General features: G+C 47.2%; 1 protein-coding gene across 1 annotated transcript in view; it reads right to left on the minus strand.

Moving 5' to 3' along the window:
• Positions 1 to 10,626, minus strand: part of LOC129694216 (protein PRRC2A-like) — a 144,231-nt gene extending 133,605 nt beyond the window's left edge. The window contains 1 exon segment of the mRNA XM_055630932.1: positions 10,445 to 10,626. The gene's annotated coding sequence lies outside the window, so the exon portion shown is untranslated.
• Between the last annotated feature and the right edge of the window lie 6,229 nt (positions 10,627 to 16,855).

Genomic DNA, 16,855 nt, shown 5'->3' on the forward strand with positions numbered 1-16,855 from the left:
AAGACAGTCCTGACATCCCAGGAATCAGTCTGGTGAACCTTCTCTGCACTTCCTCTATGGCAATAATGTCCTTCCTCAGATTTGGAGACCAAAACTGTACGCAATACTCCAGGTGTGGTCTCACCAAGACCCGGTACAACTGCAGTAGAACCTCCCTGCTCCTATACTCAAATCCCTTTGCTATGAATACAGAACAGTTCAGTGTGTCTATATAGCATAGACCATATATATACACAAATAAATGAACAGATAAAGTGCAATAGGCTGTTATAGTTCAGAGTTTTGTTTAAGAATGAACTGCAGATGCTGGAAAATCGAAAGTAGACAAAAATGCTGGAGAAACTCAGCGGGTGAGGCAGCATCTATGGATCGAAGGAAATAGGCAACGTTTCGGGTCGAAACCCTTCTTCAGACTGATGTGAGGGCGGGGGGAGAAGGAAGGAAGGGGTGAAGCCAGTGGGCTGAGGGAGAGCTGAGTAGGGGAGGAGACAGGTGGGACTACCTGAAATTGGAGAAACTACCCAAGCGGAATACGAGGTGCTGCTCCTCCAATTTCCGGTGGGACTCACTCTGGCCATGGAGGAGGCCCAGGACAGAAAGGTTGGATTTGGAATGGGAGGGGTAGTTGAAGTGCTGAGCCACCGGGAGATCAGGTTGGTAATTGCGAACCGAGCGGGGGTGTTGGGCAAAGCGATCGCCGAGCCTGCGCTTGGTCTCAACGATGTAGAGCAGCTGACACCTAGAGCAGCGGATGCAATAGATGAGGTTGGAGATGGTGCAGGTGAACCTCTGCCGCACCTGGAAAGACTGCTTGAATGGAGTCAAGGGGGGTGGGGGTGGGGGGGGAAGGCAAAGCAACAAATGTAGCATTTCTTGCGGTTGCAAGGGAAAGTGCCCGGAGAGGGGGTGGTTTGGGTCGGAAGGGACAAATTGACCTGGGAGTTCTGGAGGGAGCTGTCTCTGCGGAAAGCAGACAGGGGAGGAGATAGGAAGATGTGGCAAGTGGTGGGATCACGTTGGAGGTGGCAAAAATGTCAAAGGATTATTTGTTGTATGTGATGGCTGGTAGGGTGGAAGGTGAGGAAAAGGGCGTCACGGGGTATAGAAGAGACCCTGGTGAGAGCCTCATCTATAGTAGAAGAGGGGAACCCCCGTTCTCTGAAGAATGAGGACGTCCAGGTGTGGAACACCTCATCCTGGGTGCAGATGCGGCGTAGACAGAGGAATTGGGAGTAGGGGATGGAGTCCATACAGAAAGCAAGGTGGGAAGAAGTGTAGTCCAGATAGCCAAGAGAGTCAGTGGGTTTATAGTGGATGTCAGTCAGTAGTCTATCACCTGCATGGAGATAGTGATGTCAAGAAATGGTAGGGAAATGTAGGAAATGGTCCAAGTGTATTTGGGTGCCGGAGGGAAGTTAGTGGTGAAATGGATGAAGTCAGTGAGTTGTGTGTGGGTGCAGGAGGTAGCACCAATGCAGTCGTCGATGTAGCATAGGTAGAGTTCGGGGATAGGGCCGCGGTAGGCCCCGAACAAGGATTGTTCAACGTACCCAACAAAGAGGCAGGCATAGCTAGGGCCCATGCGCGTGCCCATAGCTAAGACTTGTATTTGGAGGAAATGGGAGCAGTCAAACAAAATAATTAAGGGCGAGGACCAGCGGAGGAGAGTATCAGTAGAAGGGGATAGTTCAGAATTTATTTGATGGTGAGTTTAATAGCCCGATGGCTGTGGGGAAGTAGCTGTTCAAGAGCTTGGATGTACCAGATTTCAGGCTCCTCTACCTTCTACCTGATGGCAGCGGAGAGATGAGTGTCTGGCCAGTGTACGTCCTTGATGATGCTGGCAGCCTTTTTGAGGCAGCGACTGCAATTGACCACCCCACCATCGAAGGGATCTGAGCCGATGATGGACTGGTCAGTGGTCCCAACTTTCTGCAATCTTTTTCGCTCCTGGATGCTCGAGTTGCCGAAGCAAGCCACGATGCAACCAGTCAGCATGCTCTCTACTGTGCACCTGTATAAGTTCGAGAGAGTCCTCCTTGACATACCAACTCTCCGTAATCTTCTCAGGAAGTAGAGGCGCTGATGTGCTTTCTTTATAATTGTATCAGTGTGCTGGGACCAGGAACCTCAGAAATATGCACTCCCAGGAATTTGAAGTTGTTGATCCTTCCCACCATCGTGGATCCCTATCCTACCCCTTCCAAAGCCCACAATCAGTTCCTTGGTTTTGCTGGTGTTGAGAGCCAGGTTATTGTGCTGGCACCATTTGGTCAATCGGTCGATCTCACTTCTATACTCTGACTCATCCCCCTCAGTGATACGTCCCAAAACAGTAGTGTCGTCGGCGAACCTCATGATGGAGTTCGCACTATGTCCGGTTACGCAGTCATGGGTATGGAGTGAGTAATGCAGGGGGCTGAGCACGTAGCCTTGAGGTGCTCCCGTGCTGATTGTTACCGAGGATGACACATTTCCACCAATACGGACAGACTGTGGTCTGTGGATGAGGAAGTCGAGGATCCAATTGCAGAGGGATGCGCAGAGACCCAGATCTGAGAGCTTGGTAACCGGCTTGGAGGGGTTGATGGTATTAAATGCCGAGCTGTAGTTAATGAATAACAGCCTGACATATGGGTTTTGTTGTCCAAGTCAGCCAGAGCGGAGTGAAGAGCCAGTGAGATTGCATGCACCGTTGATCTGTTGTGGCGGTAAGCGAACTGCAGTGGGTCGAGGTTCTTGTCGAGATAGGTTGATATGCGCCATGTCCATGCTGGAAATGCTGCCTGACCCGTTGAGTTCCTCCAGCACTTTGTGGTTTCTTTTGGTATACCAGCGTTATGCAGTTCATTTTTCGAAACAATTTTTAAGCAAGGTCCAGGAATACTGCTAACAAGAGCAAGAAATAATTCATTGTCTGTTCTTAAGTCCCTGGTAAATGAACAAAATTGTGGAATTCTATCCAAAGGCACTTCCCCATCATGCAAAATTCTTTTTGCACAGATCACACATGCACGAGTTGCCACAATTTGGCTCCATTGACAAAAGTCCATTCCACACGCTCAATGTTGGCAACAATCAATTGCAAACATCTCCTTCATCTGGAGAATCACCTGGTTCAGTTGAACCACAAGTTCAGTTGCGCCAAACTGTCAGCCTTCAACAAACAAGCATCGCCATAGAATCTTGACAACCTCCCCTCAAACACGTTATTCAGCAGTTGAGGACGAGAGATTGATCACATTGCAACTCCCGCCTACACCTTGCATCCAAGCGTATAAGAAGAAAATGAGGAATCATTGAATACCACACCAGCCACCAGGATTTATAGAAAGAAAATAAAGAATCATAGAACACAACGGGATTTCCTTTTGTGTAAGAAAGAACTGCAGATGCTGTTTTAATTCGAAGGTAGACACAAAATGCTGGAGTAACTCAGTGGGTGAGGCAGCATCTACGGAGAGAAAGAATGGGCGACGTTTCGGGTCAAGACCCTTCTTTAGACTGATGCCAGGGGAGGAGTCGGGACAGAGATAGAATGTAGTCGGAGACAGTAAGACTAGTGGGAGAACGGGGAAGGGGGGTGGAGAGAGAAAGCAAGGGCCATCTGAAGTTAGAAAAGTCAATGTTCATACCGTTGGGGTGTAAACTACTCAAGCAAAATATGAAGGTAGACAAAAATGTGGGAGAAAGCAGTCTGAAGAAGGGTCTCGACCCAAAACGTCACCTATTCCTTCGCTCCATAGATGCTGCCTCACCCGCTGAGTTTCTCCAGCATTTTTGTCTACCGTGCTGTTCCTCCAATTTGCGCTGGGCCCCACTCTGACAATGGAGGAAGCCCAGGATAGAAAGGACAGATTGGGAACGGGAGGGGGAGTTGAAGTGCTGAGCCACCGGGAGATCAAGACAAAAATGCTGGAGAAATTTAGCGGGTGAGGCAGCATCAATGGAGCGAAGGAAATAGGCATATATTTCCTTTGCTTCATAGATGCTGCCTCACCTGCTGAGTTTCTCCAGCATTTTTGTCTTTACCTTCGATTTTCCAGCATCTGCAGTTTCTTCTTAAACACCGGGAGATCAGGTTGGTTAAGACAGACTGAGCGGAGGTGTTCAGTGAAACGATTGCCGAGCCTGTGCTTGATCTCGCCAATGTAGAGAAGTTGACACCTGGAACAGCGGATACAGTATATGAGGTTGGAGGAGGTGCAAGCGAACCTCTGCCTTTTCTGTTTGATTTCCTTTTGATTTCTTTTGGATTTCCTTTTGAATTCTACAAAGGGTCAGCATGGCCAACAACAACTTATGGATAGCCAAGAGGTTTAGTTTAGTATTGTCAAAGGTACCGAAGTACAGTTATCTCTCAAATAGACAAAAGCAATGTGAAATCTAAGCAGAGACTTAAATGCCAGGCCCACCATGATTACCCCTGTTGAAAAGACCACATTCAACTAATTCAGTCTTCAATATTTTCTACCTACAATGGCTAGTGACACCCGAGAGATCCAAAGAAGCGACTTACTCAGAAGAAGTTAATGAAACTGTGGCTTTTGTTGCTTAGTTTAGTGAGAAGCAACTCAGATAAACGTTTTTGTAGAGCCCCAACCTGAGTTCCTGTCTCCAGCCAGTGGTACTTATAAAAGACCTTGCATAGTGACATCACAATAAGTCACACAGTCCTCTGCAACGCAGGTTGAGCCAGAAACCCAAAGAGTAACAGAAAGAAAAATATAATCTATCCCACCGGAGGGAAAAAAACAAAAGTCGGAATCCGATCTTGAATTTTAAAACATTTCAAATTCTCCACCTTCCACCATGACAAACACCGTATAGAACATCCCGCTGGGTGGCCATTTCCCCCGACTTTTAGTTTTTCTAGTTTGAGATGCAGCACGGAAACAGGCCCTAGAGCCCACCGAGTGCAGGCATACCACCTATCACACGAGTTCTATGTTAAGGCATGTTCTCATCCAATCCCCACACACTCAGAGGCAATTAATTGACAAACATGCACATCTTTGGGATGTGGAAGGAAACCCAAGCACCCGAGGTCAGGATCGAACCTAGTTTTCTGGCACCTTGAGGCAACATCTCTACCAGCTGTGCCACCCAATCAAACTCATGCATAAATACATGGAAGAATACTGACTTTAGAACATTCATGAGTAGAAGTATCCCACAAAGATCCCAAAGATGTACATAATATCATTGAAACAATGACTCTGTTATAAGAAATGTTTAAGAAAGAACTGCAGATGCTGGAAAAATCAAAGGTAGACAAAAATGCTGGAGAAACTCAGCGGGTAAGGCAGCATCTATGGATGTCTGAAGAAGGGGTCTTGACCCGAAACTTCACCTATTCCTTCGCTCCATAGATGCTGCCTCACCTGCTGAGTTTTTCCAGCATTTTTGCCTACCTGTTATGAAATTGCCATTTGTGTGGGTGCCATCAAGTCCATTATGGAAAATTCAAATGGAATTGCAAAGCAAGGTCTCAATAATCACTTAAATAACAATATAATAGTCTGAAGAAGCGTCCTGAGCCGAAATGTCACCTATCCATTTTCTCCAGAGATGCCGCCTGACGTGCTGAGTTACCCCAGCATTTTGTGTCTATCTTTGGTATAAACGTGCATCTGCAGTTCCTTTGTTTAAGAAAGAACTGCAGATGCTGGAAAAATCGAAGGTAGACACAAATGCTGGAGAAACTTAGCGGGTGAGGCAACAACTATGGAGCGAAAGGTCAAAAAGTCACCTACTCCTTCGCTCCATAGATGCTGCCTCACCCGCTGAGTTTCTCCAGCATTTTTCTCTACCCTCTGCAGTTCCTTTAATAGATCTCAATTATCACTGCCCTACCTGACAAATGGAGTCGTTCCAAATCAGTGAACAAAATTCCTTTCAAAATCCTGACCTCGTGTTTAGCACCACAACATAAGGATGGCTTGCAAGGCCATCACTCGCTCTGCCAAAATCCCAACCTCAAGGCAACAAGGTGATATTCCTTCAATATTAGCACAATTACCATCGGCATCTGGGGTGGGGAGGAGAGGAATAGACAAAAATACTATCCTGGCGTTGTGAAACGCCATAGCTACACGCATCTCTGAAGCCAATTTAACAAACAAATATTTCAGGGGCTCCATATCTCAATTTTTCCTTTTGATATAGAATGAGGCTACGCCAATCTCATCCCTCCACTAATTTTCCCTACAACCTATTCTGCTTCCTACATAATGATTCCTCATCATTTTTACCCCTGAAGTACACAGGGGGAAGATTAAGTGGCCAATCAACCCACCAACCTGCACTTCTGTGGGATGTCGGAGGAAACTCATGCAGTCACAGGGACAGCATGCAAACCTCACGCGGACAGTCCAAGACGTCAGGATTGAACCTGGGTCGCTGGAACTGCCTCCCACATCCCAAAGTCGAGCTGATTTGGAGGTTAATTATCCTCTAAATTGCCCCTAGTGTGCAGGAAGAGTTTGAGAGAGTGGGATGACAGGGAAGTCGTGCAAACGGGTGATCGATGGTGGGAATGGACTCGATGGGCTGAAGGGCTTGTCTCCATTGATAGACACAAAAAGGAGTAACGCAGAGGGTCAGACGACATCACTGGAGCAAATGAATAGGTGAAATGTTCAAGAAGGAACTGCAGATGCTGGAAAATCGGAGGTAGACAAAAATGCTGGAGAAACTCAGCGGGTGAGGCAGCACATATGTAGCAAAGGAATTTAGGTGACGTTTCGGGTCGAGTGTGAGTCTAGAGATATCGATAGGTACGGTATGAAAATGACAGATCAAATCCCTCTCCCCTGACTCTCAGTCGGAAGAAGGGTCTCAACCCGAAACGTCACCTATTCCTTCGCTCCATAGATGCTGCCTCACCCGCTGAGTTTCTCCAACAGTTTTGTCTACCAAAGGAATAGGTGACGTTTCTGGTTGAGACCTTTCTTCAGGCCTGTTTCCATGTTGTATCTCTAAATAAACAAACCTGAACAGCGAGGTAGCAGCTCAACTAACCATACCACTTTGTACAAATACAGACACAAGGTTTTGAGACATTTTGTCGTTCGGAAACTTCGCCACGGAATTTCAGGATGGAAAATTATAGATGGAATTTTTTGCTTCACAAATTATGGATTCTCAGCTCAGTCAGTAGACAGTGGCTGGAGCTTCAGAAGAAAATACCCGAGCTGACAGCTCAATGCACAACTGAAATAAAAAATAGGTTGTGGAAGGGATCACATCTCGAGTGAAACGCGAGACCCATCTCCGCTGTGTGTACATTGTACATTGTGCCGGGGGCCAAGAAGCCGAGAAAAATCGAAGATAGACACAAAATGCTGGAGTAACTCAGCGGGACAGGCTGCATCTTTGGGGAGAAGGAATGTACGACTTTTCGGCTCAAGACCCTTCTTCTGCCGGAGAATCAGGGGAGAGGTAGTCTAGAGATATCGAAGAGTACGATGTGAAAATGACAGATCAAATCCCTCTCCCATGACTCTCAGTCTGAAGAAGGGTCTCAAACCAAAACATCACATAGTCCTTCTCCCCAGAGAAGCTGCCTGGGACTGCCTGGAGGTACGTGTCTATTTTGTGTCTATCTGGTGTATAACCAGCATCTGCAGTTACTTCATACACACAGCTGAGATATATCGCCTGGTTTGCTGGCCTACATTTATTGCTCCACCATCTTGTTGGATTACCTAGCCATTTATCTCACTGATACTTGTGAGATCATGCTACTGGTAAGCTGGTTAAAATAAACAGAACAAAGTTTTTTGACTTACGGCAGGCATCCCAAGATAGGTGCAGCCGCGAATTATAAGCAATGTGCATACACATCTTGCTTTAACAGGTAGGTGCGTGTTATTTTGGTTATACACATGCTGCCAGGTATTAATGATACAGCATGCATTTTAATAATGTGGCAAAGGTTTGGCAAGATTACTTGGAACTGGGGGGGGGGGGGGGGCAGCGGGGATATGGAGGGGGGGGCATCAGTGCCTCTATTGGGGCAGCACAGGGTTGAAGCACTGATAGTTTTGAGAGGAATTCCCACAGAATAGGCCGTTAACCATAATGTGAGAGGAATGCTGTTGCAAAACGATATTCGGGACAAAATTAACGACTTCTTAATAAATTATGAATAAAGCAATACGAGGACACTTTTACAAGGAAGCCAACAAAAACCCTCTCCATACAGTTAGTGATTTGTGCTTGTTTGAACTACTTCACTACAGACAGAAGGGCCAGGTGCAGCTCTAACACACAACTCCTTTGTGAATAGTGCATTCAACCCAAGTGTTTTTAAGGGGGGGGGGGGGGGGGGGGGGGGGGGGAGAGAGAGAGAGACGAAAGCAAGAGGAAAGAGATTTGGGATTGTAGCGATATCCACAACAGAAGAATCTCAAATCCAGTAAAACTGTTCCCCTCATTTCAAAAGAAAATGCAAAAAAATCCCAATGGGGAAACAAAATGTTTTAAGAGCACATATTTTTTTTTAGAATCTGCATCAAAGATACATTATGTTCTAATGTGGATGGCTGGAACTGTGTAAATAAAAGGATTATATTTCAACCGCGATGAGTGCCTCTAAACATTCAGCCACCATGGCAGAGCAGAAAATACAAAACCCTCTGGTGGAACTGAAGGCATTTCTGCTTTGTAAAAGCAGAGCCCATCTTCCTAAAATGAATATTATTTCAAAATAAAGAGCATAAACAGCCTATTCATACCAAATCTGATTTCCTTTTTTGGAAAAGAAAACAGGCTACATAAATAACAGAAGCTCGGGATATTTCTACTTAAAACAGCAAGCGTCTTTATATTAGCAATCGAAGAAAGATCTGGATGCTTCATCTTACCCATCGTTATAAAAGTAACTAAATAAAGAAAATGGAGGCAGGCTCAACTGCCAACCGGCCTTTAAAAAAATAATCTATGAGACGGAGAGGGGGCTGTCGGAGAATATTTTCTGTTCTGAAGCAGCATGGGATAATAATCTTAACAAAAAATGAGGGAGATTAAGAATATTTTCTCTCCTCCAGCATAAACCTCGATGGGTTCTTAATAAATCTTGCAAGAAAATGAGTGGGTAATGGAGAGAACATTTCCCCTTCTAAAGAGCATCAACTTTTATAGGCTCATAATAATCTTGCAAGAAAATGAGCAGGGTAAGAGGGGGCATTCTCTCTTCTAAAACATCAACCCTCAGTGGCCTCGCAATAATCTTGCTAGAAAAAGGGGGAGATAAAGGGAATAACAAGAACATTTTCACTTCTAAAGCATCAATCTCGCAAGGACAGGAGAGGGGGGGGGGGGGGAGGGAGAATGATTATTTTCCCTTTTAATGCATCAACCTTCATGTGGTTCATGGTAATCTTGCAAGTGAAAGGATATTGAACTGCCATCTCCAGTTTAAATTCCATTTGGAATATTTTGGAAGACCAAGACTAGTGGGTGGGGGGCAGATTAAAAATACTTTAGCATCAACAATAATCTTGCTGTTTTTTTACTCGGGTCCGAGCAATAGTGCAGTGGGACATCAATAAAGGTGCTGGAGAGATAATGAGTAAAGAGGCTCCTAATTAGATGAGATAGACACAAAAAGCTGGAGTAAAAAGCGAGACCCAGGCCTTTACAGTGCTGATTATTGTGCGGCCATGAGAGGTTGATGTTTTAGAAAGAGGGAATTGGCACTCAGAATTATAGAAACATAGAAAATAGGTACAGCAGGAGTAGAGGCCAGTCGGCCCTTCGAGCCTGCACCACCATTCAATATGATCATCCAACTCAGTATCCTGTCTCTCTCTCCAAACCCCCTGATCCCTTTAGCCACAAGGGTCACATCTAACTCCCTCTTAAATATAGCCAATGAACAGTGGCCTCAACTACCTTCTGTGGCAGAGAATTCCACAGATTCACCACTCTCTGTGTGACAAATGGTTTCCTCATCTCGGTCCTAAAATATTTCCCCCTTATCCTTAAACTGTGACCCCTTGTCCTGGACTTCCCCAACATCGGGAACAATCTTCCTGCATCGGGAACAATCTGGAGAAGCTTTTTTGTGTAACCTTCGATTCTCCAGGATCTGCAGTTCCCTCTTAAACACCGGGAACAATCTCCCTGCATTATTTAAAACATAAATAAACTTGGGTTATTTTTTTTTTTGGGGGGGGGGGGGGGGGGGGGGGAGTTTTTTTTTTTTTTATTTTTTTGATTTTCTTTGGGGGGGGGGGGGGGAAGGGAAGGAGTCTTTCCCCAGGAACTTCTCCTCCCCAGGTGGGACAGGGGTTGCACTTGTACCAGGGGAGGGGAGGGAGGGTTGAAGACGCAGCCATCTTGTGACAAAATGGCGGCCGCGCCGTCCTCCTCCTCCTCCTCCGCTTCAAATATGAAAAAACCACCATCCTCCCGCCCATCCGCCCTCAATACTCACCGGGGCTCGTTCACCAGGCCCTACGCTCTGTATCTACCGATACCAAAGAATAAATAAAGCGACGGAGGAGCGCGGATGGAGACGGATGCTAACTCTCTCCCGCTCCGCGTCTGCGGCCTCCACTATTTTTTTTTTCCTCGCTCGCTCGCTCGCCCCCTCCCCCCGGGGAAAGAAATACCCGGCTGTACCAACGGCACCCCCAACATTCACCCTGACCCCGCCCCCTAATATTAGCATAGACCCCGCCCCCTAATATTAGCATTGGCCCCGCCCCAACCGTAGCATGGACTCTGTCTATCTATCTATCTATCTATCTATCTATCTATCTATCTATCTATCTATCAATCTATCTATCTATCTATCTATCTATCTATCTATCTATCTATCTATCTATCTATCTATCTATCTATCTATCTATCTATCTATCTATCTCTATCTATCTATCTATCTGTCTGTCTGTCTGTCTGTCTGTCTGTCTGTCTGTCTGTCTGTCTGTATCTATCTATCTATCTATCTATCTATCTGTCTGTCTGTCTGTCTGTCTGTCTGTCTAATTATCTATCTATTTATCTCTGTCTGTCTGTCTGTCTGTCTGTCTGTCTGTCTGTGTCTGTCCGTCTAATTATCTATCTATCTATCTATCTATCTATCTATCTATCTATCTATCTATCTATCTATCTATCTATCTATCTATCTATCTATCTATCTATCTATCTATCTATCTATCTGTCTGTCCGTCTATCTAATTATCTATCTGTCTATCTATATCTGTCTGTCCGTCTATCTAATTATCTATCTGTCTGTCTGTCTGTCTGTCTGTCTGTCTGTCTGTCTGTCTGTCTGTCTGTCTATCTATCTATTTATTTATCTGTCTATTTATCTATCTGTCTACTCATTTATTTATTGTCATTTGATGAAAACATGCTGCCACATGAACCATGAACGAAATTTTGGATGATCAGCCACGATCATATTGAATGGCGGTGGTGGCTCGAAGGGCCGAATGGCCTCTACTCCTGCCTGTTCATGAACATCACCAGATGCTAGGTGTCTTCTCTGGTGATGCTCTGCCAGGCCTGTATTGCAGCCATCTTTAGCTTATGCTGGTTTTGGGGCCTAGTCCTCTTCAGTTTTCCCTTCAGCATACTAAAGGCATGCTCAATTGGGTTCAGATCGGGTGATTGACTTGGCCACTCAAGAATTTACCACTTTTTAGCTTTGAAAAACTCCTCTGGACCATTGTACCATTGGTCCATTGAACCATACGACCATTGGACAATTGTGCGGCACGTGCTGGTCGAGATGGAGATGCTTTTGGAGTTGCATCTTTGTATGTGTTGATGTTTTGGAGATCTCTGATGCTGGCTGATAGGGCATTCCAATGCCTTACGCTGGTCCTATGATCCAATGGTCCTATGGCCCTGTGCCAACGCAGGTCATGGGGAGAACGTACAAACTCCGTACAGACAGCACCCGGGATGGAACCCGGGTCACCGGCGCTGCATTCGCTGTGAGGCAGCAACTCTACCACTGCGCCACCGTGCCGCACAATAGTCCAATGGTCGTATGGTTCAATGGTATAATGGTCCTATGGTCCAAAGGAGTTTTTCAAAGCTAAAAAGTGTTAAATTCTTGAGTGGCCAAGTCAATCACCCGATTGATCTGAACCCAACTGAGCATGCCTTTTATATGCTGAAGGGAAGGAATGCGCGACGTCTCGGGTCGAGACCCTTCTTCAGTCTGAAGTAGAATCTCGACCCGAAACGTCGCCCATTCCTTCTCTTCAGAGATGCTGCCTCACCCGCTGAGTTACTCCAGCATTTTGTGTCTACCTTCGATTTAAACCAGCAGCTGCAGTTCTTTCCTGCACATAAAAATTGTCCTTAGTTTGTGTAGGATGGTGTTAGTGTGCGGGAAACGCTGATCGGTGCGGACTCGGTGGGCCGAAGGGCCTGTTCCTGCGATGTATCTCTAAACTAAACTAAAAATTAGCTGACGTCAGTACGAGTTTACATAAATCGCTGCTTGTGTTAACTTGTTAAATGTATGTGGCCTGTGCTGCGCAGCTGACAGACGTCTGGACTGACATCTTCAACCTGTCACTTGCCCAAGCAGTTGTCCCCACGTGCCTTAAAACCACCTCCATCGTGCCAGTGCCAAAACACTCCACTGCGGCAAGCTTCAACGACTTCCGCCCAGTTGCACTTACCCACATCATCACCAAGTGCTTCGAGAGGCTGGTCCTGGCACACCTCAAAAGCTGCCTACCCCCCACACTGGATCCCTATCAGTTTGCCTACCGCAAGAACAGGAGTACGGAGGATGCCATCTCAACGGCACTTCACTCCGCCCTCTCCCACCTCGACAACAGAGACACTTACGTAAGAATGCTGTTCATCGATTACAGCTCAGCATTCAACACCATTATACCATCAAAACTGATCACCAAACTCGGTAACCTGGGCATCGACCCCTCCCTCTGCAACTGGATACTGGACTTTCTAACCAACAGACCCCAGTTTGTGAGGTTAGACAAGCACACCTCTTCAACCCTCACCCTGAACACCGGCGTTCCACAGGGCTGTGTGCTGAGCCCCCTCCTCTACTCCCTCTTCACCTATGACTGCACACCTGTACATGGTACTAACACCATCATCAAGTATGCAGATGATACAACGATGAGTTGGCCTACAGGGAGGAGGTCCAGCACTTAGCAGCATGGTGCGCTGACAACAACCTGGCCCTTAACTCCAAGAAGACCAAGGAGCTCATTGTAGACTTCAGGAAGTCCAGAGGCGGCACGCACACCCCCATCCATATTAACGGGACGGAGGTGGAACGTGTTTCTAGCTTCAGGTTCCTGGGAGTCAACATCTCCGATGACCTCTCTTGGACCCACAATACCTCTACTCTGATCAAGAAGGCTCACCAGCGTCTCTTCTTCCTGAGGAGACTGAAGAAGGTCCATCTGTCTCCTCAGATCCTAGTGAACTTCTACCGCTGCACCATCGAGAGCATCCTTACCAACTGCATCACAGTATGGTATGGCAACTGCTCTGTCTCCGACCGGAAGGCATTGCAGAGGGTGGTGAAAATTGCCCAACGCATCACCGGTTCCTCGCTCCCCTCCATTGAGTGTGTCCAAAGCAAGCGTTGTCTACGGAGGGTGCTCAGCATCGCCAAGGACTGCTCTCACCCCAACCATGGACTGTTTACCCTCCTACCATCCGGGAGGCGCTACAGGTCTCTCCGTTGCCGAACCAGCAGGTCGAGGAACAGCTTCTTCCCGGCGGCTGTCACTCTACTCAACAACGTACCTCGGTGACTGCCAATCACCACCCCCCCCGGACACATTATTATTTATTCAAATCATTTGCTATGTCGCTCTTCCAGGGAGATGCTAAATGCATTTCGTTGTCTCTGTACTGTACACTGACAATGACAATTAAAATTGAATCTGCATCTGAATCTGAATCTGAATGTCTTGAGTTAGTTTTTATTTATTTTTTTAGCTGTGTATATGTGGGGGGTGGTGGAGGGGTTGTGGGGGAAACCGTTTAAATCTCTTCCCTGTGCGGGGACCCGACTATTCCCTGTCGGGTCTCGGATGTCGTTGGGCCTAACATCGTGGAGCCGGCGGCGACCTCCGGCCGGGACTAACCTGAGGGCTCCAGTTGCAGAGACTGTGGAACTGACATCGCGGAGCTGGCCAAGTTCGAAGCGGGAAGAGCTGTGGTGGCGCGCGGCTGCGACCCGACTTTTGGAGTTCGGAGGCACCGGCCGCAGACCCGGTGGACGGGAACATCGGGAGCTCGCAGGTCCCTGGTGGGAGACCACTTTTCCGACCTCCACAACGGCGACTTCTCCCGCTGGAATCGCGGGTTTAAGGACATGGAGCCGGGGCCTAACGTCGCCCGGCGTGGCTTAAACGGCCTCAGGACTTACCATCGCCCGCCGGGGGCTTTAACATCGGAGCCCCAGTTCGCCTCGACACTGTAGTTGGGCTGCTGGACCACGGGAGAAGGAACAAAGGGAAGAGATAAAGACTTTGCCTTCCATCACAGTGAGGAGATGTTGGAGACTCGAGTATGCTGTGATGGATTCTATGTTAAACTGTGTTAAGTGTGGGTCTTGGATTGTTTTGTAATGTTAAAAACTGTAGAAATGATATTTCGTTCAAAACTAGGTTTGAATGACAATAAATTGCATTCTATTCTATTCTAACAGAAACGGCATTCATTGAAAAGCACGTTAAAGAGCTTTAAAGGGCCTGTCCCACATGTCAGAGTCATATCAGTGTCGCCAAAAGATTTAGAACTTTCAAAATCCAGCGGCGACAAAAAAAACTTGCGACCCTTGAAAAAGCACAGCGCGTCTATACGTTATCAAGCCGTGTCACCGCCGCTCACGCCGCAAATTTTTCGGTGACCTGAAACGTCAGGCAATGATGCCGGCAGTCGCCGAAAAAAATCGCCAAGTGGGACAGGCCCTGAAGTCCAGGGTTTGTGCTGTAGTGGGGCAGTACTGCCACCAAGTGGCTGACAGAAGGACTACAGCTGGGACTGACAGACATTCAGAGTGTCACCACCTGTGCATCGTTCTACATGGAAAGGCCCTCTGGCCCACCTCATTCTTGGAGTCACAGAGTCCAACAGGCCCTTCAGCCCAACTGCCCCATGCCAAGCAAGATGCCCCGTCTGACCTGGTCAAATTTGGTGCAGCAGGCAGTGAAGAAAACAAATGGCATGTTGGCCTTCATAACAAGAGGAGTTGAATGTAGGTCCTTCTGCAGTTGTACAGGGGCCCCAGTGAGACCACGCCTGGAGTATTGTGTGCAGTAGGTTCACCAGGATAATTCCCGGGATGACGGCACTGTCGTATGCTGAGAGAATGGAACGGCTGGGCTTGTACACTCTAAAGTTTAGAAGGATGAGAAGGAACCTTATTGAAACATATAAGATTTTTAAGGGTTTGGACACTAAAAGGAACGTCCTTTTATTCTGAAGTTGTGACCTCTGGTCTGAGACTCCACTAGACTGGAAACATCCTCTCCACATCCTCTCTATCCGGGATTTTCATTTCCTTTTGTTTTCAATAGATGCAGGAGTAGGCCATTCGGCCCTTCGGGCCATTCAATATGATCATGGCTGATCATCCCCAATCAGTACCCCATTCCTGCCTTCTCCCCATATCCCCTGACTCCGTTATCTTTAAGAGCCCTATCTAGCTCTCTCTTGAATGTATCTAGAGAACCTGCCTCCACCGCCCTCTGAGGCAGAGAATTCCACAGACTCACAACTATCTGTGTGAAAAAGTGTTTCTTCGTCTCCGTTCTAAATGGCTTACCCCTTATTCTTAAACTATGTGTCCCCTGGTACTGGACTCCCCCAACATCGGGAACATGTTTACTGCCTCTAGCGTGTCCAAACCTTTAATAATCTTATATGTTTCAATAAGACCTCGGGCAGATGGGGCTCGTCATCCTGGGAAGGCAGTCCATCTCGGAGGGGGGAATCTCTGATTTAAAACCTCCACTGCCTTGTGGCCATATCCAGTCATGGAAAAGGCTCCAGGAGTAAACCTCGAGAGAATCCGGAGTCGGAGCCTCTAAGGTAGTTTGTCGTTGTCTACAACCTGGCTCTGGCAGCTCCTGCGGCAGCGCTGGTGCCAATGGTAACGGCCCTTTAGATCGATCAGCGTCGTGGAGAGGGGGGACGTTCTGCATGGGCAACAGCCTGTCCTCCATATGACATCGCCCAGGCTTACATCCCACCCACATCACCTGTAAACTAGGATGCATCACCTATGGTCAGTCATGACCGAGGTGGGTGGGCTACTACTACTTCAATAAGATGCCCTCTCATCATTCTAAACTCCCTTGTGTACCAATGAACTGCAGATGTTGGGTCACACCGAAGATAGACACAAAATGCTGGAGTAACCCAGCGGGACAGGCAGCATCTGTGGAGAGACGTTTCGGGTCGAGGCCCTCCTTCAGACTGAGAGTCAATAGACAATAGACAACAGACAATAGGTGCAGGAGGAGGCAATTCGGCCCTTCGAGCCAGCACCGCCATTCAATGCGATCATGGCTGATCATCCCCAATCAGTACCCCGTTCTTGCCTTCTCCCCATATCCCCTGACTCCGCTATCTTTAAAAGCCTTATCTCTTGAAAGCATCCAGAGTACCTGCCTCCACCGCCCTCTGAGGCAGAGAATTCCACAGACTCACCACTCTCTGTGTGAAAAAAAGTGTTTCCTCGTCTCCGTTCTAAATGGCTTACCCCTTATTCTTAAACTGTGGCTCCTGGTTCTGGACTCCCCCAACATCAGGAATATGTTTCCAGCCTCTAGCGTGTTCAAACCCTTAAAAATCTTATGTGTTTCAATGAGATCCCTCTCATCCTTCT

The sequence above is a fragment of the Leucoraja erinacea genome, unplaced genomic scaffold (assembly GCF_028641065.1).
Source record: "Leucoraja erinacea ecotype New England unplaced genomic scaffold, Leri_hhj_1 Leri_57S, whole genome shotgun sequence".
In the NCBI taxonomy this organism is placed as follows: Eukaryota; Metazoa; Chordata; class Chondrichthyes; order Rajiformes; family Rajidae; genus Leucoraja; species Leucoraja erinaceus.